The following is a 26,473-nucleotide window of genomic DNA, read 5'->3' on the forward strand; positions in this document are numbered from 1 at the left end:
TCTGTCAGAAAGCTCAGGAGAGCTCTCTGAAAAGCACCCAGTCTCCACTGGGCACAGTATCAAACTGAGGTCTGGAGGAGGGGCATAGAGGGAGGAGCCAGTGCACACCAGATCTAAAGTCTTTCTTAAAGTGCCCATGTCTCCTGCGGAGCCCGTCTATCCCTATGGTCCTTACGGAGTCCCCAGCATCCTCTAGGATGTAAGAGAAAGAGGTTTTAAATTAGACCTCGCCCAACTCTCTAGCTCAAATTGGTGAGCTTCAAGTGCAATTTAAAAAAATGTTAATAGAACATTTTTTGGGGTGGAAATGCAGCTTTAAAGGCATATAACTTCAAAACCGTTGAAAATAGCCTACAATTTTGGGTTTTCTTTACACCCATTGCAGCATTTATTATATCAAATTTCATCACAATCTGAAATAGTCAGTATGAAAACTGTGTTGAGTTGGTGTGGAATAACCCTTACCTGGAATCTGGTATCCACCACTTCCCTTCCATCTCCTCTCACAGGAAACAGCAAGAGCCTGCTACATTTCAAATTTGGTGGCGACCATGAACCAACAGAGGGTTTGCAGACAGGCAGCTCCTGATTGGCTGCTAAATTCAAAATACAGCTGGCTCTGGCCTCCCCATTGTTGCCTGTCTGTGTGGGGTTGCAGTTGGAGGTACTTAGAAATAAAGTAAAGGTGTGTACACACGGTGAGATCCTTGCTATGCCCGATTTTCACTTGCGATTTTCCTTGAACTCCCTGGAGCCCAGATAGCACAGATTTTGACCAACTTTTCTTGAGATATGGACTATGTGTGCTTACGATTTCGGCTTATGTGAGATTTTGGCTTATGCGAGATGTCATTGACATATGAGATGAACTAGATAGTACACCGATCTAGCAAGGATTGACTTGCCTGCACAGTCTATATTTTCTTGCAATGCCGACCTGGCGGGACCGCGCATCGGGATCGAATCGGGATCACAAGGTGACTTTCACCTTGTGATCTGCACTAACTTTTCTTGCGATTTTTGACTATATAGTCAAAATCGAAAGAAAATATCTTACCGTGTGTACACACCCTTACAGTAGTTTAAGTGCAAATCTCCAGCCCATCGTGCAATTCCATGATCCAGTGTCCCACCAGCATTGCTGAAAGAAAAATACACATACAATGCCCTGGCCAGACTCAAACCATGGCACTTATATGGAGAGGCAGTGAGAACCACTGGGTTGCATGAACAATGCATAAACAATAAAGGTCAATGACAGGTAAAGGATCTATAGAATATTTATAAAGAATGGGTGAAAATAATAGGGAGCAGCAAGCATTTATACTGTACACAATTATAAGATGAGAATTTGGTAATATGCAGTAGGAAAAATCAATAACATTTCAGAAAGAAAAGTTCCTGTTAATATTTGGATATAGTATAGGATATACAGTGCATCCGGAAAGTATTCACAGCGCTTCACTTTTTCCACATTTTGTTATGTTACAGCCTTATTCCAAAACGGAATACATTTATTTTTACCCTCAAAATTCTGCACACAATACCCCATAATGACAACGTGAAATTTGTTTTAAAAAGATTTTTGCAAATTTATTAAAAATAAAAAACTAAGAAATCACATGTACATAAGTATTCACAGCCTTTGCCAAGAAGCTCAAAATTGAGCTCATGTACATCCTGTTTCCACGGAGAACCCTTTAGATGTTCCTAGAGCTTTCGAGTCCACCTGTGGTAAATTCAGTTGATTGGATATGATTTGGAAAGGCACACAACTGTCAATATAAGATCCCACACTTGACAGTGCATGTCTGAGCACAAACCAAGCATGAAGTCAAAGGAATTATCTGTATACCTCCGAGACAGGATTGTCTCAAGGCAGAAATCTGGGGAAAAGTACAGAAAAATATATGCTGCTTTGAAGGTCCCAATGAGCACAGTGGCCTCCATCATCCATAAATGGAAAGTTTGCAACCACCAGGACTCTTCCTAGAGCTGGCTGGCCGGCCGTATAAACTGAGCAATCAGGGGAGAAGGGCCCTAGTCAGGGAGGTGTCAGAGCTACAGCATTCCTCTGTGGAGAAAGTAGAATCTTCCAAAAGGACAATCTCTGCAGCAATCCATCAATCAGGCCTGTATGGTACAGTGGCCAGACGGAAGCCACTCCTTAATAAAAAGCACACGGCAGCCCGCCTGGAGTTTGACAAAATGCACTTGAAGGACTCTCGGACCATGAGAAACAAAATTCTCAGGTCTGATGAGACAAAGATTAAACTCTCTGGCGTGAATGCCAGGCGTCATGTTTGGAGGAAACCAGGCACTGCTCATCACCAGGCCAATACCATCCCTACAGTGAAGCATGGTGGTGGCATCATGCTGTAAGGATGTTTTTTCAGTGGCAGGAACTGGGAGACTAGTCAGGATAGAGGAAAAGATGAATGCAGCAATGTACAGAAACATCTTGGATGAAAACCTGCTCCAGAGTGCTCTTGGCCTCAGACTGGGGCGACGGTTCATCTTTCAGCAGGACAACGACCCTAAGCACACAGCCAGGATAGCAAAGGAGTGGCTTCAGGACAACTCTGTGAATGTCCCTGAGTGGCCCAGCCAGAGCCCAGACTTGAATCCGATTGAACATCTCTGGTGAGACCTGAAAATGGCTGTGCACCGACGTTTCCCATCCAGCCTGATGGAGCTTGAGAGGTGCTGCAAAGAGTAATGGGCGAGACTGCTCAAAGATAGGTGTGGCATCATATTCAAAAAGACTTGAGGCTGTAATTGCTGCCACAGGTGCAACAACAAAGTATTGAGCAAAGGCTGTGAATACTTATGTACAAGTGATTTCTTATTTTTAATAAATTTGCAATAATCTCAAAAATACTTTTTTCACGTTGTCATTATGGGGTATTGTGTGCAAAATTTTGAGTTAAAAAAATGAATTTACTCCATTTTGGAATAAGGCTGTAACATTACAAAATATGGAAAAAATAAGAATTTACTCACCGGTAATTCTATTTCTCGTAGTCCGTAGTGGATGCTGGGTACTCCGTAAGGACCATGGGGAATAGACGGGCTCCGCAGGAGACTGGGCACTCTAAAAGAAAGATTAGGTACTATCTGGTGTGCACTAGCTCCTCCCTCTATGCCCCTCCTCCAGACCTCAGTTAGGGAAACTGTGCCCGGAAGAGCTGACACTACAAGGAAAGGATTTGGAATCCAGGGTAAGACTCATACCAGCCACACCAATCACACCGTACAACTCGTGATAACTATACCCAGTTAACAGTATGAATAACAACTGAGCCTCACTGAACAGATGGCTCATAACAATAACCCTTTTGTTAAGCAATAACTATATACAAGTATTGCAGAAAATCCGCACTTGGGACGGGCTCCCAGCATCCACTACGGACTACGAGAAATAGAATTACCGGTGAGTAAATTCTTATTTTCTCTGACGTCCTAGTGGATGCTGGGCACTCCGTAAGGACCATGGGGATTATACCAAAGCTCCCAAACGGGCGGGAGAGTGCGGATGACTCTGCAGCACCGCATGAGCAAACTCAAGGTCCTCCTCAGCCAGGGTATCAAACTTGTAGAATTTTGCAAACGTGTTTGACCCCGACCAGGTAGCAGCTCGGCAAAGTTGTAATGCCGAGACCCCTTGGGCAGCCGCCCAAGAAGAGCTCCCTTCCTCGTGGAATGGGCTTTTACTGATTTAGGATGCGGCAGTCCAGCCGCAGAATGTGCAAGTTGAATCGTGCTACAGATCCAGCGAGCAATAGTCTTCTTAGAAGCAGGAGCACCCAGCTTGTTGGGTGCATGCAGGATAAACAGCGAGTCAGTATTTCTGACTCTAGCCGTCCTGGAAACATAGATTTTCAGGGCCCGGACTACATCCAGCAACTTGGAGGCCTCCAAGTCCCGAGTAGCCGCAGGCACCACAATAGGTTGGTTCAAATGAAACGCTGATACCACCTTAGGGAGAAATTGGGGACGAATCCTCAATTCTGCCCTGTCCATATGGAAGATCAGATAAGGGCTTTTACATGACAAAGCCGCCAATTCTGACACACGCCTAGCCGAAGCCAAGGCCAAAAGCATGACCACTTTCAACGTGAGATACTTTAACTCCACGGTCTGAAGTGGCTCAAACCAATGTGATTTTAGGAAATCCAACACAACGTTGAGATCCCAAGGTGCCACTGGAGGCACAAAAGAGGGCTGAATATGCAGCACTCCCTTAACAAACATCTGAACTTCAGGCAGTGAAGCCAGTTCTTTTTGAAAGAAAATAGACAGGGCCGAAATCTGGACTTTAATGGATCCCAATTTTAGGCCCATAGTCACTCCTGACTGTAGGAAGTGCAGAAATCGACCCAGCTGAAATTCTTCTGTTGGGGCCTTCATAGCCTCACACCAAGCAACATATTTTCGCCATATGCGGTGATAATGTTTTGCTGTCACATCCTTCCTAGCTTTTATCAGCGTCGGAATGACTTCAACCGGAATGCCCTTCTCAATCAGGATCCGGCATTCAACCGCCATGCCGTCAAACGCAGCCGCGGTAAGTCTTGGAACAGACAGGGCCCCTGCTGTAGCAGGTCCTGTCGGAGCGGCAGAGGCCAAGGGTCCTCCGAGATCATTTCTTGTAGTTCCGGGTACCAAGTCCTTCTTGGCCATTCCGGAACGATGAGTATAGTTCTTGCTCCTCTCTTTCTTATTATCCTCAGTACCTTTGGTATGAGAGGAAGAGGAGGGAACACATAAACCGACTGGTACACCCACGGTGTCACTAGAGCGTCCACAGCTATCGCCTGAGGGTCCCTTGACCTGGCGCAATATCTTTTTAGCTTTTTGTTGAGGCGGGACGCCATCATGTCCACCTGTGGCCTTTCCCAATGATTTACAATCAGCTGGAAGACTTCTGGATGAAGTCCCCACTCTCCCGGGTGGAGGTCGTGCCTGCTGAGGAAGTCTGCTTCCCAGTTGTCCACTCCCGGAATGAACACTGCTGACAGTGCTATCACGTGATTTTCCGCCCATCGGAGAATACTTGTGGCTTCTGCCATCGCCATCCTGCTTCTTGTGCCGCCCTGTCGGTTTACATGGGCGACCGCCGTGATGTTGTCTGACTGAATCAGCACCGGCTGGTTTTGAAGCAGGGGTTTTGCTCGATTTACGGCATTGTAAATGGCCCTTAGTTCCAGAATATTTATGTGTAGGGAAGCTTCCTGACTCGACCATTGTCCTTGGAAGTTTCTTCCCTGAGTGACTGCCCCTCCAACCTCGGAGGCTTGCATCCGTGGTCACCAGGACCCAGTCCTGTATGCCGAATCTGCGGCCCTCGAGAAGATGAGCACTCTGCAGCCACCACAGCAGAGACACCCTGGCCCTCGGGGACAGGGTGATCAGCCGATGCATCTGAAGATGCGATCCGGACCACTTGTCTAACAGATCCCACTGAAAGATCCGTGCATGGAATCTGCCGAATGGAACTGCCTCGTAAGAAGCTACCATCTTTCCCAGGACTCGCGTGCAGTGATGCACCGACACCTGTTTTGGATGAAAGAGGTCTTTGACCAGAAATGACAACTCCTTGGCCTTCTCCTCCGGGAGAAACACCGTCTTCTGTTCTGTGTCCAGAATCATACCCAGGAACAGCAGACGCGTCGTAGGAACCAGCTGCGACTTCGGGATATTCAGAATCCAGCCGTGCTGTTGTAGCACTTCCTGAGATAGTGCTACTCCGACCAACAACTGCTCCCTGGACCTCGCCTTTTTAAGGAGATCGTCCAAGTACGGGATAATTATAACTCCCTTCTTTCGAAGAAGTATCATCATTTCTGCCATTACTTTGTTAAATACCCTCGGTGCCGTGGACAGACCAAACGGCAACGTCTGGAATTGGTAATGGCAGTCCTGTACCACAAAACGGAGGTACACCTGGTGAGGTGGGTAAATGGGGACATGTAGGTAAGCATCCTTGATGTCCAGTGATACCATGTAATCCCCCTCTTCCAGGCTTGCAATAACCGCCCTGAGCGATTCCATTTTGAACTTGAACTTCCTTATATAAGTGTTCAAGGATTTCAAATTTAGAATTGGTCTCACCGAACCGTCTGGTTTCGGTACCACAAACATTGTGGAATAGTAACCCCATCCCTGTTGAAGGAGGGGAACTTTGATTATCACCTGCTGGAGGTACAGCTTGTGAATTGCCGCCAGTACTGCCTCCCTGTCCTGGGGAGTAGCTGGCAAGGCTGATTTGAGGTAACGGCGAGGGGGAGACGTCTCGAATTACAGCAGGTATCCCTGAGATACCACTTGTAGAACCCAGAGATCCACCTGTGAGCGAACCCACTGGTCGCTGAAGTTCCGGAGACGGGCCCCCACCGCACCTGGCTCAACATGTGGAGCCCCAGTGTCATGCGGTGGATTTAGTGGAAGCAGGGGAGGATTTTTGTTCTTGGGAACTGGCTGTATGGTGCAGCTTTTTCCCTCTACCCCTGCCTCTGGGCAGAAAGGACGCGCCTCTAACCCGCTTGCCTTTCTGAGGCCGAAAGGACTGTACTTGATAATACGGTGCTTTCTTAGGCTGTGAGGGAACCTGAGGTAAAAAGGTCGACTTCCCAGCTGTTGCTGTGGATACGAGGTCCGAAAGACCGTCCCCAAACAATTCCTCACCCTTATAAGGCAAAATTTCCATGTGCCTTTTAGAATCAGCATCACCTGTCCACTGCCGAGTCCATAATACTCTCCTGGCAGAAATGGACATCGCATTAATTCTAGATGCCAGCCGGCAAATGTCCCTCTGTGCATCTCTCATATATAAGACTACGTCTTTAATATGCTCTATGGTTAGCAATATAGTGTCCCTGTCAAGGGAATCAATGTTATCAGACAGGGAATCAGACCACGCTGCTGCAGCACTACACATCCATGCTGAAGCAATAGCAGGTCTCAGTATAGTACCTGAGTGTGTATACACAGACTTCAGGATAGCCTCCTGCTTTCTATCTGCAGGCTCCTTTAAGGCGGCCGTATCCTGAGACGGCAGTGCCACCTTTTTTGATAAGCGTGTGAGCGCCTTGTCCACCATAGGGGATGCCTCCCAGCGTAACCTATCCGTTGGCGGGAAAGGGTACGCCATTAGTAACCGCTAAGAAATTACTAGTTTCTTATCTGTGGAACCCCACGCTTCTTCACACAATTAATTTAACTATTCAGATGGGGGAAAAGACACTGGCTGCTTTTTCTCCCCAAACATAATACCCTTTTTTGTGGTAACTGGGTTTATGTCAGCAATGTGTAAAACATCTTTCATAGCCGTAATCATACATCGGATGGCCCTTGTGGACTGTACATTTATCTCATCCTCGTCGACACTGGAGTCAGACTCCGTGTCGACATTTGTGTCTTGCGATCTGAGTCAGCGGACGTTTTTGAGCCCCTGATGGCCTCTGAGACGCCTGGTCAGGTGCGGGCTGAGATGCCGACTGTCCCATGGCTGTCACGTCGTCAAACCTTTTATGTAAGGAGTTGACACTGTCGGTTAAAACCTTCCACATATCCATCCACTCCGGTGTCGGCCCCGCAGGGGGCGACATCACACTTATCGGCTCCTGCTCCGCCTCCACGTAACCCTCCTCATCAAACATGTCGACACAGCCGTACCGACACACCGCACACACACAGGGAATGCTCTGACTGAGGACAGGACCCCACAAAGTCCTTTGGGGAGACAGAGAGAGAGTATGCCAGCACACACCACAGCGCTATATAATCAGGGATTTACACTAACAAAAGCGATTTTCCCTATAGCTGCTTTTATATATAGTTAGCGCCTAAATTTAGTGCCCCCCCTCTCTTTTTTACCCTTGATGCCTGGAAACTGCAGGGGAGAGCCTGGGGAGCGGTCTTCCAGAGGAGCTGTGAAGAGAAAATGGCGCCGGTGTGCTGAGGAAGATAGCCCCGCCCCCTTCTCGGCGGACTTCTCCCGCTTTTTTATCTGTATAATGGCGGGGGATTATGCACATATACAGCTTAAAAGATGTATTGTGTGTCAATTAGCCATGTAAGGTACTCTAATTGCTGCCCATGGCGCCCCCCCCAGCGCCCTGCACCCATCAGTGACCGGAGTGTGTGGTGTGCATAGGGAGCAATGGCGCACAGCTGCAGTGCTGTGCGCTACCTTAATGAAGACCGAAGTCTTCAGCCGCCGATTTTCAGGATTCTCTTCTGTCTTCTGGCTCTGCAAGGGGGACGGCGGCGCGGCTCCGGGACCGGACGATCGAAGTCGGGCCCTGTGTTCGATCCCTCTGGAGCTAATGGTATCCAGTAGCCTTAGAAGCCCAAGCTAGCTGCAAGCAGGTAGGTTCGCTTCTCTCCCCTCAGTCCCTCGTAGCAGTGAGTCTGTTGCCAGCAGATCTCACTGAAAATAAAAAACCTAACAAATACTTTCTTTTTCTAGAAGCTCAGGAGAGCCCCTAGTGTGCAACCAGCTCGGGCCGGGCACAGACTCTAACTGAGGTCTGGAGGAGGGGCATAGAGGGAGGAGCCAGTGCACACCAGATAGTACCTAATCTTTCTTTTAGAGTGCCCAGTCTCCTGCGGAGCCCGTCTATTCCCCATGGTCCTTACGGAGTACCCAGCATCCACTAGGACGTCAGAGAAAGTCAAGCGTTTGAAAACTTTCCGCATGCAATGTATATTAAGGGGGGAGCTACTACAGACACAATTCAGTATTAAATAACAAGAAGAAAAGGCAAGATTGTCTGTGTGTACAGTAGATGGCTGGTCAAGAAACTAATGTGTTGTATATACTGATAACGATTGATAACAATTTTATTACAGGTTGAGTATCCCATATCCAAATATTCCGAAATACGGAATATTCCGAAATACAGACTTTTTTGAGTGAGAGTCAGATAGTGAAACCTTTGTTTTTTGATGGCTCAATGTACACAAACTTTGTATAATACACAAAATTATTAAAAATATTGTATTAAATGACCTTCAGGCTGTGTGTATAAGGTGTATATGAAACATAAATGAATTGTGTGAATGTACACACACTTTGTTTAATGCACAAAGTTATAAAAAATATTGGCTAAAATGACCTTCAGGCTGTGTGTATAAGGTGTGTATGTAACATAAATGCATTATGTGCTTAGATTTAGGCCCCATCGCCATGATATCTCTTTATGGTATGCAATTATTCCAAAATACGGAAAAATCCGATATCCAAAATACCTCTGGTCCCAAGCATTTTGGATAAGGGATACTCAACCTGTATTACTTGAATACTGCAAAAAAAAAAAAAAAGTTAGAAAATCTTAATAAAATACTTTAATGGCTGTCTATTGTTCTTAAACACTTAAGAACAGACACAAAGTCATTAAATATACAAACATATACTTTTATTACTCAGATGGCAACTACAACCCATCTGTACTGCAGATTTCATTTTTATTACACAAAAATTTCCAAAAGACAAGCAATCTTCCTCAATTAACTAATATTGCAATAATATAAAGTCTAACACAAAACTGTGCATCTGATATGATTGAGCAAGATTTTTACATAATATTATGCTTTCTGTCATTTTTATTTATAAATATCTTTATTGCACTTTAGATACAAATATTAGGTTTCTTTAACATCACATACACATAGTTTTCAGCACATTTTCACATATAGGCAGTATTTTATTATTTATTTCAATTGATGTATCATTATATATATTCTAAATACACAGTATTTACTTTGTGGGTTCCCAATACTGAGGAGCATGGTGAGTCCTTAATCCCTTCCTAGTTTATTCCATATTATTTCAGTAACACATTTTTTTAATTCTTTCTTGGATGGGGGCGACAGGGTCGCTGTAAATTCCCCCCATGTATTATAGAACTTTTGGCCTTTCTCCCTTTATTTCCGGTTGCTTTGACCAAGTCTATCCTAAAGATTTTATCAATTTGTTTCCAGGAACAGATCCATTTGTGGAGCCAATTGATTGGACCACTTTTGTAGTACAGCTTTTCTAGCTGCGGCCAATACAGGCATCAATATTTTACGTTCCCCTATATTGTTTTTTTGATCTTGGGGGGAGTATTGTCAAAATGGCCCAATCTGCATTTACCTGGAAGTTCTTCTCCAAATATAAACCAACAAAGCCCCCAATTCTCCTCCAAAAATGTTTAATAACTGGACAGTTTCAGAAACAACGATACAAGTCTGCACTACAGGCCCCACATTTCAAATAACAATTTGATTGTGACAACCCCATCTCACTTCTTCTTTTCGGGGACAGATAGGCCCTATGAAATATTTTTAAAAACATTTCTGAATATGTCGGAACTGGGAGTAGAAAATTTGATTTTTCTAAAGTCCCCAAAAGAGTCTTGAACGACAGATGCAGAAGCGCTTCAAACCATTCACCAATGCCTTTTTTTATCCTTTTATAGTCTAGCTGTTCCCTAAGCACATTATAATAACATGAAATAGCATTTCTAGCGGGAGTTTTCTTTAGTAGTAATTTGTCTAAGGCATTATCCCAGTCCTGTTTCCGGTAACTTTGGACGACCCTACTGACATAATATTGGGCCTGCATAAAAGCAAGACCCGTGAAATTTACCTCTTTATAGTCATCTTTTATTTGGACGAAAGTCATAGGCTTTCTGTTTGGATCAGTACGAAATCCCGCTGGACGGGATCCAGGTGGTCGGAATACAGACACCGGAATCCCGACCAGCACAATCCCGACAGGGGGGCGAGCACAATTCAGCCCCTTGCGGGCTCGCTGCGCTCGCTACGCTCTGCACACTAATTTATTCTCCCTCTATGGGTGTCGTGGACACCCACGGAGGGAGAATATGTCGGGATTGTGTCGGTTGAGATTCTGGTGTCGGTATTCCGACCGGCGGGATCTTGACCGCATCCCTTTCTGTTGGCCTGATCAATTAATTGTTCCAACCTAACCAACCCCATTTTTTTCCAGGTGGCGGAGGGGTGTTTCGCCTGCCCGTTTTGAAACCTTGGGTTACCCACCAGTGGGAGATAAACCGATTCTTTTGAGTTTCATTTTAATCTGTGTCTCAATACCAACCAAGCTTTCCTAATTGACTTTAATAAGGGTTTTTTTGCAGTATACGTACTAACTTCATTATCCGGCGCATGAAGGAAGGCTGTTAGGCTAATATTTGGTACAAATGATTGTTCCAAAGGTAATGGCACGTAAATTTTACTTTCCCATATCCAATCACTTACTGTATATACCTCATCTGGGATGCCAGGCTGTGTGTGTGAATGCTGGGGAGGTTCAACCCTTCATTTGATTTTTTTAATGCAATTTACCCAAGCTAATTCTTGCTTTCTTACCCTTCCATATAGATTTGTTAAATAATCTATTAACCTTCTTCACGTCCTTCCTAGGTATCGTTACCGGAAGCACTTGCACAGGATATGTCAGTCTTGGGAAATATATCATTTTTAGGAGGTTGACTCTCCCCAGCATGGACACAGGAAGCTGTTTCCAGTCCAACAGCTCTGACCCACAGGCTCTTACAGCCTCTTTAACGTTTAACTCATATAACAGATTTAAGTCTTTGGAAGTTTTCACTCCTAAGTATGATATATACTTTTTAGCTCACTTAATGGGAAGATCTCTTGCCCACGCTGGCTTTCTATATCCTCATTTTGTATATAGCACTGTTGATTTATCTAAATTTATTGTAAAGCACGTGACCTTCCCAAATTCTGTTAATTTTTGCATTAAGGGCATTAGAGAGGTTGTAGGATGTTATGTATAGTAAGAGATCATCCGCAAATGCGGTCATTTTTATCTCCTGGTTTCCCACATTCAGTACTTCCATAATCGGCCAGTTCTGTAGATATCTGAACATTGGATACAACACCAAGTTAAATAGCAAAGGGGAGAGGGGGCATCCCTGACGCGTCCCTCTACTCATTTTCATGGGCTGGCTCTTATTCCCATTAATAATTAATGATGTCTGAGGTGTTTCATATATAAATTTAATGAACTTCGCAAAGTTCACGCCAAAGTCCCTCCTACTCAGTACTGCATACAGAAATGGAATCAAATGCTTTATTTGCATCGAAACTAAGAAAAATACTTGGTTTGACAGAATATTGCTGTGATTTAATTATTGCCGCTATGGCCATTCTACTACACTTAACAGAGTGCCAGACTGATACAAAGCCCAGCTGATGTTCTTTTAACAGCTTGGTACTTATCGATTAAAGTCTATTGGCTATTATTTTCGCCATGATTTTACAGTCAGGAATACTGTATATTCAGTAAAGTTATGTCTATATGAAGATCCAGTCTGGAGTCTTTAGCTGCTTTCAAAAAGAGTATTGTATTTGCTGCATTAAATGATGGGTATGTCGGAGCAATATTCGTAATATGTCGAAAAAGCTCAAACAATACGGGGGCCAATTTAGAGTTTAACAGCTTATAATATTCTGGCACAAACCCATCTGGGCCTGGTGCTATCCTTATGTGTACTGAGATTAGTGACTCCTGTACCTCCTTTAAAGATATTCACCCTCCAATAATTCCTTGGGGGAGATTAAAAATGTCTGAAAAGTCGGTTGGGTGTCTGTTTTTTCCTGTCTATTACATAGGAAAAAACAGACTCCCAACTGACTTTTCAAACATTTGAATCTTCCCCCTTATGTTCTTGTGATAATTTGGGAAGATTTGCCTCAGACAGCAAGCTAGTTAACAGTGATTCATCATAGGATCTGGCAGTATATAATTCCGAATAGAATTTATTAAATATTTTTATAATTTCACTATTATTTGATACCTGCTTGCTGTCCGAGTCTTGTAACTCTGTAATAAAATGTCTCAATTTTTTAGATCTTGCTATCAAGGCTAACAATCTACCTGAGCGATTTCTCCACCTACTGTATAATAATGGTTCTTAGAGTAATCTAATGATGTCTTGGCTTGTGCTAATAAATGACTTTCGAGCAGTTGTCTATTTTGTTTATAATCCTTGAACCTTTGCTCTGATGGATGGATTCATTCTATACTGGCCAAAGCTATCCTGTGTGTTATATTTTTAGTGTATCATACTGTATTTTTGCCTAATTTTCCTTATACATATTTACATATGATATTGTGTGTCCTCTCATAACCACTTTGGAGGTTTCCCAAAACAGTATGGGGTCGCTCTTATGTTCCTCATTATTCACACTACAGTCATCCCATTTTTCCTTCAGATATTTTTTGAAATCCTCTGACCTGTATATATGCATGGAATTTCCACGTGTTGGAACCTCTAGATAGCTCCGGGACTGAAATTGAGATATTAATCATGGCATGATCTGAAATAACAATTTCTGAAATGTCCTCTTGAATTTGAAACCATCCCTTCTGCTATTAAAATATAGTCTATTCTTGACAGGGACTTATGGACCCCAGAGTAAAAAGTATATGCCTGTTCTAATGGATTTCTAAGACGCCAGAAGTACACTAAGCCATGGGAATTTTTAAGGTTGGTTATGGGATTCCTTCTAGAATACAGCCTAGTTCTCGTGTCAGGGTATTTATCTATTTTGGGAATGTCGACCCAATTATAGTCCGTCCCCCCCTCCCCCCTAATATCACATTTGGACAGTCCCTTTGTAAAAGGAACGGATATACTTTTTCTAAAAAAATTATTTGTGCCGAATTGGGCGCATACACATTTAGGAGGGTGTATTTAGTGTTAAGAATTAGAATTTTCAGCAGAAGAAAGCGTCCCTCGGCATCCTCATCGCACTCTAAAATTGTGTATGGCAGGTGACGTGATAAGATAATCGCCACCCCTCTGGATTTGGAATTATAGTTTGCTTAAATACACTCCCCTATCAAGTTTGCTCTAAGTTTTGATTCTCCCTCCTTCTCCCAGTGGGTCTCTTGGATAAATGCTATTTCCGCAAGTTTTCTTTTTAGGTGTTCCACTATTTTTTCCTTTTTACTGGGGAGTCTAAACCCCCAACATGCCTAGAAATTATTTTAAACATTTCCCCCATAATTTTGTCTTTTTTTTTCTTTAACGCGCATCCATATGGAAGCATTACTTCTCCCTTTCTACACAGCCCTTCTGTCGTAGGGTTCCAATCCTAGTCTGGGGTGATTTTCCCCCTTGTGGGAGCGGTCACCCCCCCCCCCCACCATCCCACCCTACGTTACTAATTGCCTTCTATGCTCTGTACTCGCCATGCTCTTTTATACTCAGACCCCAACCACAGAAAAACACAGGTTTACTAAAATAGTTTCAATATTGTCCAAACCCTAACATCACTTAAACAACTGCCCACAAAAATAACAAATCTACATAAGTGTAAATATAAATATACATATAACATACTAAATTTATTGTTTTCTCAATCCGCTTTGCGGTCAGTGTACTCCCCAAACCCTTCTTCAGTGCAAGTGCACATAACTAATCTTAACTTGTGCTATACCAGATACTCCTTACTGGTTATTCCTTTGGGGAAACCAATAACCTAGTTACACCTTTCCTGTTCTGATTCCCACTGTTCAATTCTTCAGTGAACCTACAGTATTGTACATACTTCCCCTTAGTCTTTTTTTGTGAAATACATTTTTCATTCGTGTAAATCATAATTTTCTTACTTTTACCCATCAAAAAAAACAGGTGGGGTTCTTGGACTATATGACCAAGTTCCCCAATTACTACATATATGAATCATAACCTTTTCCCCCATATGAGCGTTTTCTTTTTTCTTAGTATAGTTAAAATATTTAGTGTTCCTAACCCATATCTTTCCCCCAATCCTACCCGCCCCGAATGACATATAGATCAATAAGTACAAAGAATAGTACTCTACCGAAATGTCTTTTCTCTAAACTGTTTTCTACATTCTTTAGCATTTCACAACATATCAACTCCTTCCTTCCTGACCACCGGAGTCGTATAGTGATTGGCTACCGGACATGTTCTCCTGTGCACCTCCTAAACATACAGTAGATGAGCCTTAGCTGCCTCTGGTGAATCAAAAATCAGGGTCTGCCCATTCTTTATCAGCCTAAAGTTTGCTGGATACCAGAGGGCAAACCTTTAGCCCCTCTCCACCAGCATCTTGCATATAGGCTGAAAATCTTTCCATTTTTGCTGTAAAGCTACCACGTAATCCTGAAATATCAGGATACTAGTTCCCTCAATAGTTAATGGAAAGTGTTTACGGTAAGCTTTTTAAATTTTATCCTTTATGCCATAGTCTGAAAATGTAGCAATTACTGGCCTAGTTCTGATGGATGGATGGATCTTCTCTCAATGGGCCTAAACGATGGACTCGCTCTATCTGAGGGTTTATTACCTCTTTCTGAAGAGTAAGTGCACTTATTATTTTATCTGTTATAAAATTTGACAGGGCCAAATCAGTAACGTTTGTGGGAATACCAATGAATCTCAAGTTTTTCTATGATTCCTATTTTCTAAATCATCTATTTTATCCAATAGCCACTGGATCTGTTTAGAGTGTTCAACCACTGTATTATGGGTAACAAGTGTATCATCTTCCAAATCACTAACCCGTTGCTCCAGGGTTTCAATTCTAGATGTATTCTCTGCAATTTTTTACCAAAGCTGTGTCTAATGAAGACTGTATAAGATCAAGTTTTCTGTCTATAGTTGGTAAATAGGACGGCACCACATAATTAGCTTTATTTACTTCCTCTTTCGGGGGAATCCCTCTTGGGGCCTAGTAGGGTTGTTAACAGGTGTTGGAGTACATGTGTTACACTGAGTGGGTGACACCCCACCTGTCTTCCCCCCACAATTTCTTTCTTTACCATTTATGTGGTTTGTGTCTTGGGAGAGGAATTTTTACTGCTCGATTTAGCAATATATTTATCCATACCCCAAAAGTACACAAACAGATGAGTCCTATACACAAAAAGGAAACTGCACTGAAGAGTAAGAGAGGGAGAAAGAAAGAGAAAAAAATGCTCAGCTACTAAGGCTTTTGAGCTATCAGAGTTATACTGTATAGATCCAAAAGGGTCAACCCCTTAGATCTCTTCACTTCTGCCCTAAGATTTTATATCCAGAATTAAGAGATATCGGTTATCCCCTATTAAGTTACAGTAAGCAGATAGCTTGGCTCATGCCAATATCCCCACTATACAATTCTAGAGCACAGTAAGACACAATATAACCTCGATCTTACAACCCATAAACAATAATATTAATTGGCCAAAAAAGGAGAAAAAAAAAACCTCTCTCCTTCCCTCCCCCTCTCCTCAAAAGAGCAATGAACGGTACACCCTCACCCTTTTTTTTTTAGGCAAAACAACTTTAGAGAGACTATTACAAATGTTTATCTGCCTTATTTAAATACCTTGTCACACATGCCACATAATATATCAAAATAGGTAATCATCCAGGAAGAAATAATATTTTTTGTTTTCTAACCCAACCGGCACAAATTTTATAAAGACAGAGGGTCTCCATCGTCTATTCAAACTCAACATAATGGGGGTAATGTAATAGGGTGTGAGAATCAGAAAGGGAGAGATTTAGTTAAAATTCTCCTGTTTTTTTAAGTGGCAATTGTTTACAAGGCAAAACCAGGTTGATTTTGCCATGTAAATGATTGCCACTTAAAAAAAAAACAGAATTTTACCAAAATCTCTCACTTTCTGATTCTCACACCCAATTACATTTCCCCCAGTATTTTTAATACTTCCAATATATTAATCTATATATTGCTGTGAGAGGTTTCCAGCTTTAGCTGCTAATGCAAGCAACATGTATATCAAAAGTTGTTTACATTAAGCAGATTCTCTCTGCACCAGTCATTGCTGGCGCCACTTAATGTAGTATCAATATATTCGTAAGCATCAAAATATTATTTAAAAGAAGCCAAACAACATTAATAAGCAATTTACAACTTTCTCTAATAATGTGGGCCTATGATGGTAGAAATAGTTAACAGTCACGTAACCACAAGCCCACAATACTTCTCCAGTAAAATAGTTCCTCAGTACATATGAGAAGGGTTCCAAACTTATGTAAACCAATGTGCCCCTTAAAGATTTTCATATTTCCCTTTATGGGGAAGTTGTTATCCAAAAGTTACAGAGGGGGCTGCTTTGGCTAGAAGATATATATACAATAGTCTCTGCTTCCTGTGCCAGGCCAAAACTGTGCTCTTAATACTGAAGTATGTTGGTCTGTTTACCACTTCTTTAAAATTTTCAAAACTATGACAACTTAAACAGATAGGAGCCTCAGCTCTGTCAGCCATAAAAATCATCATATACTGTCCCGGACACAGATATTACTCCTCTCTCTCCCAGTGTTGGGCACTACTGTACAGTCCAAGAAATAAGTGCCACAATAAGATTGCATGTACTTTACTGTCCAATTACCACTTGGATTTTGTTGCCATGCCTCTCCCTCTTGGCTCGTTTAATCATTCTCCTTGCTCCTGCTGAGGCTCCCCCTTGCCTCAACAAACTGGCTTCAGAGTAATGGTGTTCCCAAGAACTTACATAGAGATTATACAGACTGCTTGTGCCAAGCCTACAGCAATGCAGACTGCCAATTATACTCTCCCCATCTGTCACAGGAATGACCACGTTGTTCAGAAGTGTCCTTTATGTGGCATCAACATACCGGGAGGGGCCGCGATATTCATCCAGGGATAGGCAGGCAGTGTGGGCTGCTTACTGCTCCACTGCCCCACCCGCCCGCTCTCTATGCTCCTTGCGGCTCTCTCCCCCCTTTGGTGATGGTCCTTGCCTGGACCCGGCTGCGGTGTCTCGCGCCTCTTCGAGCCCCTCTCCACGATCCCGCTGTCGACTGCTGTGTCCCGCCTCACGCTGCCTCCACGGGTAGCACAGCGAGATCCGTAGCTCTCCTAAAACGCGTCCGCTCCCTGCACGCCGCTAACCGGAAGCCTTGTGCTTTCTATCATTTATACTGCACCTCTCTACTACACACAGGTGTAGCAATAGCAATATATTAATAATAATTCAGCCAATCAATTCATTAGGAACTATTAATACGACTGAGACATGGCGATCCAAGTGCAATAAGATAAGTCGCTTCTGTCGTCTTACTGGTATGCACAAAAAGCTGGCATTTATATACAGTTTGAATTACACATACTGTACTTAGGGCAGTTTTACCCAGGGTCCACAATGGGCAACTACTGTACATACCAACAAATTCAGTTAATAGATCATTATGCCACCCAATTCTAAGAGTTTTGAAAGGCACCAGGTGGTAAAATACATGCTACTTAAATTATGCTTTTTATGGCAGTATGCTTTCTGTAATGATAGAATTGGAGGTACAGTCATTTCGTTAAATGCAGTGAAATGTCAGTATCAACAAACACTGTAATTAAAACCTATTTACTTTTTCATGTTAATGCATCGGAGATATGCTAGCATTGTGAAAGTAACAACGAATAAAGAGTGTCTAAGAAAGTTCAGCAAACTAAAAACATTTATCTGTTACTGTAACATACAACAGTAAACAGATGTTTAAAAATTCCAACTACAAATGTAATTTAATTAAAAAAAACTATACCGTATGTTTTTAATCACAACAATGAATTGTTTACTGTAATCTTAATGAACTTTGTGACCTTTTGGAAAATGTGTGCTGTTTAAGCAATTTGTATGCATTTAATAATTTAAACCAAGGGAGAAAACAGCGGCTTGGTTCAATAAAGATGAGAATATTTATCGGTCTTAAAGACAGTTGACATTTTCTTACCTTGACAAAAGATCAGCCTTTTAATTACACAGCCATTAGTTGTGTGAGTTTTAATAAAGGCACATATAAGATTCCAAGCCTTTTCCTACTATTGCATATATGAACGTTCAATAAACTGTGCAAACTTATTAGCATTAAGAGAATAAAACCTAATGACACAGCAAGCTAAATTTTAATGTAATGGAATCATGAATAAATAAAACATCATCTATATTTGAACTCAAATTAAATTGGCAATAAAATATGATGAGTTAAATACATACTGTGCAGAAAAAGAAATGTATCACTATTAACCTAAAGAAAAGGCAGTGCCAAGTTGGAAACTATTCAGAGAGCAGTTAACGTGCACCGCCCCCTTCCCATACATCTCCAACCTGTTCTGTCTCTGCAATCGCACCCACCTTATCAGCTCTCCTCCTCACCTCTACTGTGATCACTTCCTATCAGAATCGCCTCCAAGAATGCACTCGTTATGCCCGGCTCCATACCAGCTCTTCCTGATAATTCATCCTAACCTTCTTTATGATTCCAAAATGTATCCTACTCTATTCACAATATAACCGTTCTCTCCTTCCCCTTAATATATAAGCCAATTTTCTCAAATTTTTAGAATCACGGCACCCTAGAGCAACAGCATAATTTTGACAGCACCCCTAGGCCAAAGGGTTATTTTCGAGAAATTCAGTAAAAATAACTAAAGTAAATTGTACTCAATTGCCATCCTTAGGTCCAGTTAAGTGGTGGTGGACATGGTGGCACTTCTTTGTTTGTCCATATATTTTAGAATTGGCAGCCACCAGCACTGGTTTTTACGATCAGATTGATCATAGACAACTTGATTGGGTACTGGACCAACATCCTGTGGCTCCCCTGCAAGGGCCCTGCGGCACCCAGTTTGGGAATCCCTGAAGTAAGCTCTCACAGAGGGGGAACTATTCCCTCTTGTTCTCCCCCCTAGTACTTTCCAAGTCACCACTGCTCCACTCCTTTGTCTCTTATTTACCCTCGTACATTGGGTACAGGATAAGAGTGCTGGACTACCTTTTCTCCCTGCAACGCACGACTGCAAAGTCATTCTAGTATCAACAAGTTACCCTACCCTGTTACTTGTTCGATCTGAATAACATGAAACGTTTGATGTCCTGAGGACCGAGTTTGAGTACCACTGGCCTAGATAATACATAATACTAGCTGTTGTACACTACATAGTGTTGCCATAGTTTTCATTTTTTTCTCTCTCTCTCAATCCCCTTACCAACAATCCCCCTTCCTTCACCCTCCATCTTATGTATATCCCTGCCTCTCCACCAATATGTTTCCACTGTTCCTCTCTCTCTGTCTCTCCCCTGTATGCCACCATGTTTGATTGTGTTTTCTTTTTTTAATTCACTTTGAAACAGAAGCAGGTACATAACGAGATTTATGGTAAGAACTTACCGTTGTTAAATTTCTTTCTACGAGGTACACTGGGTTCCACAGGGAATAACATTGGGGGTGTAGAGTAGGATCTTGATCCGAGGCACCAACAGGCTAAAAGCTAGAGATGTGCACCGGAAATTTTTCGGGTTTTGTGTTTTGGTTTTGGATTCGGTTCCGCGGCCGTGTTTTGGATTCGGACGCGTTTTGCCAAAACCTCCCTGAAAATTTTTTGTCGGATTCGGGTGTGTTTTGGATTCGGGTGTTTTTTTACAAAAAAAACCTCAAAAACATCTTAAACCATAGAATTTGGGGGTCATTTTGATCCCATGGTATTATTAACCTCAATAACCATAATTTCCACTCATTTTCAGCCTATTCTGAACACTTCACACCTCACAATATTATTTTTAGTCCTAAAATTTGCACCGAGGTCGCTGGATGGCTAAGCTAAGCGACACAAGTGGCCGACAAACACCTGGCCCATCTAGGGGTGGCACTGCAGTGTCAGGCAGGATGGCACTTCAAAAAAATTGTCCCCAAACAGCACATGATGCAAAGAAAAAAAGAGACGCACCAAGGTCGCTGTGTGACTAAGCTAAGCGACACAAGTGGCCGACACAAACACCTGGCCCATCTAGGAGTGGCACTGCAGTGTCAGGCAGGATGGCACTTCAAAAAAATAGTCCCCAAACAGCACATGATGCAAAGAAAAATGAAAGAAAAAAGAGGTGCAAGATGGAATAGTCCTTGGGCCCTCCCACCCACCCTTATGTTGTATAAACAGGACATGCACACTTTAACGAACCCATCATTTCAGCGACAGGGACTGCCACACGACTGTGACTGAAATGACTGGTTGGTTTGGGCCCCCACCAAAAAAGAAGCAATCAATCTCTTCTTGCACAAACTGGCTCTACAGAGGCAAGATGTCCACCTCATCATTATCCTCCGATTCCTCACCCCTTTCACTGTGTACATCCCCCTCCTCACAGATTATTAATTTGTCCCCACTGGAATCCACCATCTCAGATCCCTGTGTACTTTCTGGAGGCAATTGCTGCTGGTGAATGTCTCCACGGAGGAATTGATTATAATTCATTTTGATGAACATCATCTTCTCCACATTTTCTGGAAGTAACCTCGTACGCCGATTGCTGACAAGGTGAGCGGCTGCACTAAACACTCTTTCGGAGTACACACTGGAGGGAGGGCAATTTAGGTAGAATAAAGCCAGTATGTGCAAGGGCCTCCAAATTGCCTCTTTTTCCTGCCAGTATACGTACGGACTGTCTGATGTGCCTACTTGGATGCGGTCACTCATATAATCCTCCACCATTCTTTCAATGGTGACAGAATCATATGCAGTGACAGTAGACGACATGTCAGTAATCGTTGGCAGGTCCTTCAGTCCGGACCAGATGTCAGTACTCGCTCCAGACTGCTCTGCATCACCGCCAGCGGGTGGGCTCGGAATTCTTAGCCTTTTCCTCGCACCCCCAGTTGCAGGAGAATGTGAAGGATGAGCTGTTGACGGATCACATTCCGCTTGACTTGACAATTTTCTCACCAGCAGGTCTTTGAACCTCTGCAGACTTGTGCCTGCTGGAAAGAGAGATACAACGTAGGTTTTAAATCTAGGATCGAGCACGGTGGCCAAAATGTAGTGCTCTGATTTCAACAGATTGACCACCCGTGAATCCTGATTAAGCGAATTAAGGGCTCCATCCACAAGTCCCACATGCCTAGCGGAATCGCTCTGTTTTAGCTCCTCCTTCAATGTCTCCAGCTTCTTCTGCAAAAGCCTGATGAGGGGAATGATCTGACTCAGGCTGGCAGTGTCTGAACTGACTTCACGTGTGGCAAGTTCAAAGGGTTGCAGAACCTTGCACAACGTTGAAATCATTTTCCACTGCGCTTGAGTCAGGTGCATTTCCCCTCCTTTGCGTATATCGTGGGCAGATGTATAGGCTTGAATGGCCTTTTGCTGCTCCTCCATCCTCTGAAGCATATAGAGGGTTGAATTCCACCTCGTTACCACCTCTTGCTTCAGATGATGGCAGGGCAGGTTCAGGACTGTTTGCTGGTGCTCCAGTCTTCGGCACGCGGTGGCTGAATGCCGAAAGTGGCCCGCAATTCTTCGGGCCACCGACAGCATCTCTTGCACGCCCCTGTTGTTTTTTAAATAATTCTGCACCACCAAATTCAATGTATGTGCAAAACATGGGACGTGCTGGAATTTGTCCAGATGTAATGCACGCACAATATTGGTGGCGTTGTCCGATGTCACAAATCCCCAGGAGAGTCCAATTGGGGTAAGCCATTCTGCGATGATGTTCCTCAGTTTCCATAAGAGGTTGTCAGCTGTGTGCCTCTTATGGAAAGCGGTGATACAAAGCGTAGCCTGCCTAGGAACGAGTTGGCGTTTGCGAGATGCTGCTACTGGTGCCACCGCTGCTGTTCTTGCTGCGGGAGGCAATACATCTACCCAGTGGGCTGTCACAGTCATATAGTCCTGAGTCTGCCCTGCTCCACTTGTCCACATGTCCGTGGTTAAGTGGACATTGGGTACAACTGCATTTTTTAGGACACTGGTGACTCTTTTTCTGACGTCTGTGTACATTTTCGGTATCGCCTGCCTAGAGAAATGGAACCTAGATGGTATTTGGTACCTCAATCAAGTCTCTAGTAGCCTGTGAATTAACGGTGGATACCGGACACACGTTTATCACCACCCAGGCTGACAAGACCTGAGTTATCCGCTTTGCATCAGGATGACTGCTGTGATATTTCATCTTCCTCGCAAAGGACTGTTGGACAGTCAATTGCTTATTGGAAGTAGTACAAGTGGTCTTCCGACTTCCCCTCTGGGATGACGATCGAATCCCAGCAGCAACAACAGCAGCGCCAGCAGCAGTAGGCGTTACATTCAAGGATGCATCGGAGGAATCCCAGGCAGGAGAGGACTCGTCATACTTGCCAGTGACATGGCCTGCAGGACTATTGGCTTTCCTGTGTAAGGTGGAAATTGACACTGAGGGAGTTGGTGGTGTGGTTTGCAGGAGCTTGGTTACAAGAGGAAGGGATTTAGTGGTCAGTGGACTGCTACCGCTGTCATCCAAAGTTTTTGAACTTGTCACTGACTTCTGATGAATGCGGTCCAGGTGACTTATAAGGGAGGATGTTCCTAGGTGGTTAACGTCCTTAACCCTACTTATTACAGCTTGACAAAGGCAACACACGGCTTGACACCTGTTGTCCGCATTTGTGTTGAAATAATTCTACACCGAAGAGGTGATTTTTTTTTGTATTTTGACCAGGCATGTCAATGGCCATATTCGTCCTACGGACAACAGGTGTCTCCCCGGGTGCCTGACTTAAACAAACCACCTCACCATCAGAATCCTCCTTGTCAATTTCCTCCCCAGCGCCAGCAACACCCATATCCTCATCCTGGTGTACTTCAACAGTGACATCTTCAATTTGACTATCAGGAACTGGACTGCTGGTGCTCTTCCAGCACTTGCTTCCAGCACTTGCAGGGGGCGTGCAAATGGTGGAAGGCGCAAGCTCTTCCCGTCCAGTGTTGGGAAGGTCAGGCATCGCAACCGACACAATTGGACTCTCCTTGGGGATTTGTGATTTAGAAGAAAGCACAGTTCTTTGCTGTGCTTTTGCCAGCATAAGTCTTTTCATTTTTCTAGCGAGAGGATGAGTGCTTCCATCCTCATGTGAATCTTAACCACTAGCCATGAACATAGGCCAGGGCCTCAGCCGTTCCTTGCCACTCATTGTCTAGCATTATCAGAAAAGCTGGATGGCAGCTCTGCTTCCATCTCCTGAGCCCACGCTTCAATAGCCTCTGCAGCCCATGTCGCTGCAATAGTGGGCCGATGCACAGCACCTGCGAGGGTGTAAATCGCTTTTAAACAACCCTCCACACGCTTATCAGTTGGTTATTTTACAGAAGTGACTGTAGTTACAGGCAGAGCTGAGGACACCACCAGCCGCACCACTTGCGACTCCACTGGCGGGTGTGTTTCCCAATTTTTACTTAGCTCTGCAGCAAGGGGATAGCGAGCCAGCATCTTCTTGTGAGGTGTGAATTTCTTTCCTGGGATTTTCCCAGGATTCCTGATGTATTTCAACTAAAATGGTCAAAATGAGGTAAAACTTGTTTAACAACCTTCTGACGTTTAAATCTGTCCGGTTTCTTAGAGGTAGCATCAGGCTCTGGGTCATCAGTAATTTGAAGAATTAGCCTGATAGCCTCCAATAAGTCAGGAACAGCCACCTGAGAAACCGAATCCCCATCAGAATTATCTGGATCAGTGTCTGTGGGGTCAGTATATACGCCTTCTTCATCAGACGAAGTGTTTGGGATGTGGGTGGATTGTGAGGAAGTAATGGCCCACTTAGAGGACCTCTTTGTCTTAGGCGGGCGAGGATTAGACGTCTGTTTAGTCAGTGAGTGGTTCAATTGCTGCAACTGAGCGGACAGTTGATCTGCCCATGGTGGATTAATCGCAGGGTCCATAAGCGGTTGTACCGGCACAGGAGGTCTAGTTACCAGCGTACTTAACGTGGAGAAAGTAGCCAAAGGCGGGTCGTTATGAACCCCCGTTGCTACAGTTCGACTGGGGGATAGGGAACACCCAGAACATGAACCCTCTGCTGCAATGTTTTCCTCTAACATGTCTGCAGCGTCACCACCACGCAATGTGGGATCAGCTCCAGCTCCGTCGTCCATTGTAGCTGACATGTCTGAAAGCTCAATTCACGGGCAACCCAGTATAATATCAGCAGCCTAATACCTTAACAAGAACCCCCTGTGCAGTGTATGAGCACAAACAGAGAATTCAAGAGGTATATGGTGACTAAAATTCACGGAGAAAAATGCAAAGTACATCCTGTGAAACACCTATATTAAACAATAACACTGACGCACTTAGCCCCCTCCGGGTACAGAATATAGGGATAGCAATCTGAGTGAGATACACGAAATGGAAGTCACGCAGCAGCTATATGTACACACACAGAGTCACATGTACAATGCAGAAATTATGACATGCAATAAAACTGCACTGGACTAGCAATACAAAGCAATACTAAGTACAGCTATATAATCAATAGATATATCAATGCACAGTAAATACTGGATGTATATCACAGGGTACTTGTACTAAATAACACTGACTAAATGCACTGTTTCTTAACTAAAACTGTCAGCAGACATGTAGAATACTTAAGTGTCCTGTAAAATGCACAGCGCTGACATGCAGGCGGGCTTTACAGAGGAGGATTTGCCCAAACAGTCCCAGGATCAGCTCAGCTTGTCCTAATGGCGCCCAAACGTTGACAGGGAGTGAGGGAGAGAGAGAGAGATGCAGCTCCAGGGCGGGAACATTTACTCTAAATGGCGCCCTGGGGTTGGGGGAGGGGCTACAGGTCAAAACCTTGTCCCCTTGCTGGGCTTCCCCACCAGGTACTGTGGGCTATGTAACAAATGATTTTTAGTAAAACCGACCTGTGCCCTTGCCCTGGTTGTCTAGTGGGTACCATGTACTACCACAGTGTCCACGCCAGCGCGTGCGGCCCGCCTCCCACTGGCCGTGCTGGATCGCGGTTTCCAGCGGGTCCCATCTGGGGGACCCTCTTACCTCCTCCTAAAGTGCAGCCACGCGATTCTGGAAAGCTGCGGCGGGGTGTGTGACTGACTGAAGCAAACCGGAGGCTCCACTGTAATTACCCGTAAGCATCCAGGGCGTGGGAGTATACAGCGCCGCTGGGGGAGGTGATGGAGCTGCTGCAGGAGATGTCTGACTGACATCTAACACACACAGTGTCTCTGCTGCAGCCCTTGAAGTCTTCAGATTCCACTTAAAACAGCTCTACTGACGGCTGCTGGAGCAGCCCTACCTGTTGTATGCCTGCACTGCATGGCACCAACTACAAAACTGAGCCCCTGTGCACAGAGGCGGGGTTATAGAGGAGGCGGCTCTATACATTCTGGCAACAGTCAAAGCTTTTAGCCTGTTGGTGCCTCGGATCAAGATCCTACTCTACACCCCCGATGTTATTCCCTGTGGAACCCAGTGTACACCGCTGCAGAAATAGCGTATATGGGCGCACATATGGATATGAATGGTTGAGCAGCCATGGTGAACTGGACAAACAGCTTGGGTAGAAACATTTTTATATACATGGGGAAGGTGGGTGAGTGACCGATCAACATTCATATGTGGTTGTGCATAATTCCCATTACCAGCTGTAGTGATTCTCTGAGG

The 26,473-nt window shown here is 44.0% G+C and overlaps 1 protein-coding gene across 2 annotated transcripts in view; it reads right to left on the bottom strand.

Moving 5' to 3' along the window:
• Nucleotides 1-26,473, bottom strand: part of ATP9B (ATPase phospholipid transporting 9B (putative)) — an 851,783-nt gene that overhangs the window by 608,376 nt on the left and 216,934 nt on the right. The window lies entirely within an intron of this gene.

Source organism: Pseudophryne corroboree, chromosome 5 (assembly GCF_028390025.1).
Source record: "Pseudophryne corroboree isolate aPseCor3 chromosome 5, aPseCor3.hap2, whole genome shotgun sequence".
NCBI lineage: Eukaryota > Metazoa > Chordata > Amphibia > Anura > Myobatrachidae > Pseudophryne > Pseudophryne corroboree.